This window comes from Coregonus lavaretus, assembly GCF_964263955.1.
Source record: "Coregonus lavaretus genome assembly, chromosome: 8".
In the NCBI taxonomy this organism is placed as follows: domain Eukaryota; kingdom Metazoa; phylum Chordata; class Actinopteri; order Salmoniformes; family Salmonidae; genus Coregonus; species Coregonus lavaretus.
Genome location: NC_139995.1, coordinates 44,092,294 through 44,097,302, shown reverse-complemented (window position 1 = coordinate 44,097,302; position 5,009 = coordinate 44,092,294).

Sequence of the window (5,009 nt, the reverse complement as noted above, 5' to 3'; positions counted from 1 at the left end):
GCGTCTTCCTAGTTACCCCATAACCACGCCTCAAATCTTTTATTCAGCATTTAACCAACCAAATCAAATCAAATCAAATCAAATTTTATTGGTCACATGCGCCGAATACAACAGGTGCAGACATTACAGTGAAATGCTTACTTACAGCCCTTAACCAACAGTGCATTTATTTTAAACAAAAAAAGTAAGAATAAAACAACAACAAAAAAAGTGTTGAGAAAAAAAGAGCAGAAGTAAAATAAAGTGACAGTAGGGAGGCTATATATACAGTAAAATAAAGTGACAGTAGGGAGGCTATATATACAGGGGGGTACCGTTGCAGAGTCAATGTGCGGGGGCACCGGCTAGTTGAGGTAGTTGAGGTAATATGTACATGTGGGTAGAGTTAAAGTGACTATGCATAAATACTTAACAGAGTAGCAGCAGCGTAAAAAGGATGGGGTGGGGGGGCAGTGCAAATAGTCCGGGTAGCCATGATTAGCTGTTCAGGAGTCTTATGGCTTGGGGGTAGAAGCTGTTGAGAAGTCTTTTGGACCTAGACTTGGCACTCCGGTACCGCTTGCCGTGCGGTAGCAGAGAGAACAGTCTATGACTAGGGTGGCTGGAGTCTTTGACAATTTTGAGGGCCTTCCTCTGACACCGCCTGGTATAGAGGTCCTGAATGGCAGGGAGCTTTGCCCCAGTGATGTACTGGGCCGTACGCACTACCCTCTGTAGTGCCTTGCGGTCAGAGGCCAAGCAGTTGCCATACCAGGCGGTGATGCAACCAGTCAGGATGCTCTCGATGGTGCAGCTGTAGAATTTTTTGAGGATCTGAGGACCCATGCCAAATCTTTTTAGTCTCCTGAGGGGGAATAGGCTTTGTCGTGCCCTCTTCACGACTGTCTTGGTGTGTTTGGACCATGATAGTTCGTTGGTGATGTGGACACCAAGGAACTTGAAGCTCTCAACCTGTTCCACTACAGCCCCGTCGATGAGAATGGGGGCGTGCTCAGTCCTCTTTTTTTTCCTGTACTAAGTAGTATCCGGTTATCATTCATACCCGCCGTTGAATTCCCTCATACACACATATTTCACCTTATGCCATTCAAATGCCCAACACAACAGAATAGTTCAATGCAACCCTCTATTGGTTCTTCAAGTCGCTCCGGACCAGAGCGTCTGCCAAATGACCAAAAATGCAAATGTAAATATTCTCTACTTTCTCACTCATTACGTACGTCTACGTTTGAGTGCGAAAGTTCATACATATGCATCGTTGGACTTTATAGGTACCTCTCAAATAATCGCTTTGTGGTGTTTTTAGCCAATTCTTAATTGACACAAATCATTTTTTCAAATATTTTCCTTTGTTACCGTTAAAGCACTTTCGCGCTTAAAAAAACACTCGCTGTCTCTAGCCCCTCCTTTCGCTGTTTTTTCAAATTCATTTTATATGCATCTGCCTACTAACTTTTTTACTTCGAGATGCCCAATAAATTCATACCTCTTCTCCCAAATGGATCCATAACACATATTTCTTCGATCTCTTTAGAAGTTTTATTTCCCACGGTGGAAAAAAAAAAATCCCCCCTTTAGTAATAATTCCCAGAATTATTCTTCTAGGAGCTATTAATTTTTGCGCGTCTCTTGAGCCAATGTATGATCTGCTTTTGTAATTAACCATTTAAAATTATTTAACCCCTAACCCAGAGCTTTTATTTAAAACTCAGGTTTCATGAAAAGAGTTAGATAACCATTTTTTCTCACGCGACTTATTTTTTTTTAGCTCCTTCCTAGAAACAAATATCACGTATAATGATGGATTTCAAGTCTCACACGTACACAACATTATACAATCATTTGCTAAACCTATTTGTAACCTAGAGGTCGTAACTGCTCTAGTTTCATGAAACACACAGAGTTCTAGCAAATCCCCAGTCGTATACGCGACTTTTGACCTGTTTTATGTATCCATAGCACACGACAAAAATCATCCCTTTCCCTGTTTATTGTAGCACTGTACCCAGTACAGTCTCAATAAAAAACTAGTTTACATTGGTGATGGCCTTCACCCCTTGTCATTTCGGACTAGATTATTCTGGTAATAGCTATTTACCTAGGGTCAATTGCGGACCCTCCCTGTTTCGTAATAATTATTACTTCCTTTGAGACTTTGGTAACTATTCTCTGCCCTCTCACAAGAATCACTATTCTCATACAAGTTCAAATCATTTCACCAAAACCATGAATAAAAATTACTGACCTTTTCCTTGCAGTTTGGAAATAAAATGCTTTTTCAAACTTGTTAACGTCTTTATCGTTCATAAAGAGTAATCACCGGCCTGTTTATAACCTTAACGTCGAAGGCCAGGACTCTTTCACGGATGCTATCACCCGCCCGTGCACGGGTTTCGGTGTTCTTAGAACGATAAAGATGTATTAAGCTCCGCTCAGAAGGACCAATCTGTCATGTGAATTTCTATCTCTAATTCAACCTAAGCTTGAATCATTACCAGAGGTTGTAAGGCTCTGGTTTTAATCATCAATGATTCAAGGTCCACAACCACGAAGAAGGATTTTTTGTATGTTTATTCATGGAGAGCTCTGGGGCCAAAGACCCAAACATACGATTTTATACCTCCTGAACTTGACTCCTCCCACCTTTAGGTGGGTTTTCTAAACAGTTTCCGCCTTCCCCCTTGAATGTTTAGTACCGCCCCCTCTGTTAGTGGTTTGACACTACATGATAATTCTAACATTTATACTGTATTTGGGGTGAAATCCTTTAGTCATTATTCTTAAAATCCAAATTAATCTAACAATACCTATGTAAGTTTTCCTATCTTTCGTTAAGTAGCTCAGATATGGAGAAGCATGCTTTTGTACATACACTATATACAGTAACATGTGATCCTTAGTCATGTATGAATCCAGACTAATTTAATATTTCCCTCTATTCCTACAGTGACTGAGATAGAACTGACTGACAGAATGACCCAGCTGTTAGAGGAAAAGTGTGACACCCTGAATAAGTTGTCTGATATTGAACTACTGGTAGGTTTCAGAAGCTATCCAACTCAGACCTGGGACTTTCTGGACTTTAATAGCATACTTTGTCATGATCATATTGTATGTTCTAAATCTGGTTGATTTTAGTTAAAAGAATATGAAACACGGGAGGAAAGGCAGTTGGCGAACCTGAGGTCCTCTCTGCAGGAGTGTTAGGAGCTGAAGGTAAGCAGTCAGAGAACTCTTCTCCCTAAACCCCTTTAGCTAGTTACCCTTCCTTCTACAGTATATGACCAATATGCCATGTCTAAAACACTGACATCGACTATGGCAAATACTATTTTGGTCTGATGATAAAGAGCTATCTTGAGGTTCATATTTTCTCTGCCAACAGGTGAAACTGAGGGAGACTGAGACTGAGCGTGGTGCCGTCAAGGAGCATTACGTTGGGGATGTCAACCACACAGTTTGATCAGTGTATAAAAAGCTTTCAAACTGTTTATAGACCTAATAAGCTTATTAGTCAGGATTGTTACATGGTAGAAATATGTTAGGTTATTCTCAAAAAAATGTTTTAATATACTGAACAACAATATAAACGCAACATCCAACAATGTAAATGTATTTTCTGAGTTACAATTCATATAAGGAAATCAGTCAATTGAAATACATTTATTAGGCCCTAATCTATGGATTTCACATGACTGGGTAGGGCTGCAGCCATGGGTGGGCCTGGGAGGAAATAGCCACTTGGGAGCCAAGCCCACCCACTGGGGAGCCTGGCCTAGCCATCAGAATGAGTATTACCCCACAAAAGTGCTTTATTACAGACAGAAATACTCCTCAGCACCTACCCCCCTCAGACGATCCCGCAGGTGAAGAAGCCGGATGTGGAGATCCTGGGCTGGTTACACGTGGTCTGCGGTTGAGAGGCCGTTTGACAACAGCTCTGGTGGACATTCCTGCAGTCAGCATGCACAAGGTGCACCTTTGTAATGATCATGCTGTTTAATCAGCTTCTTGATATGCCACACCTGTCAGGTGGATAGATTATCTTGGCAAAGGAGAAATGCTCACTGACAGGGAGGTAAACACATTTGTGCACAGAATCTGAGAGAAATAAGCTTTTTGTGTGTATGGTACATTTCGGGGATCTTTTATTTCAGCTCATGAAACACTTTACATGTTGCGTTTATATTTTTGTTCAGTATAAATTACACATTTGCGAATCGTACTTGCAACCACGAATCTCAATGTGTGACCAAGAAATTCAAAATACAAACTCACATAGATCTGTCATTATAATCCCATAATGATGGTCCTCTGTAGCTCAACTGGTAGAGCACGGCGCTAGTAACGCCAGGGTAGTGGGTTCGATCCCCGGGACCACCCATACACAAAAATGTATGCACGCATGACTGTAAGTCGCTTTGGATAAAAGCGTCTGCTAAATGGCATATTATTATTATTATTAATGATCTCTGTCACCTAATCTAAAAACATGCCTATATGAATAACCAGACACTGATGATTTATGGTTGATGAGAAGCACATTTATTTATTGATAATAATGTGGGGATATTTATCATGTGTAATATATTACCTGAATGCGTTTGTATACCTTTTCATTAATTTATTGAAGTTTGTCAATTAGGTAATTAGTAGGGTTTGTGATTCATTCTGGGTAATTGTGTCGCTACAAAAAGCATGACCTTGCTTTGTTTGAGAGACAGACAAGACAGATGCTGCCGGGTTTAAAGGCATGATTGAAGCCAGCGTTTTATTTTGTTAGTGCTCTATGTTATTCAGTTCAGTTTATTAGGCTTAACTTTTGTTAATCGTCCTATTTGATTTTGTAAATAATTGTACAGTTCGCCGGTTCTTAATCCTCACTTTGCAAATAAAAAGCCTCACACTTACCACGTTTCCATCCAACCATTTCATGCAAATGAATTACCTGACACATGTAAAAAGTCAGGACCGGGCTGATGGAAACATGAATTGCGGGTACAATTGTA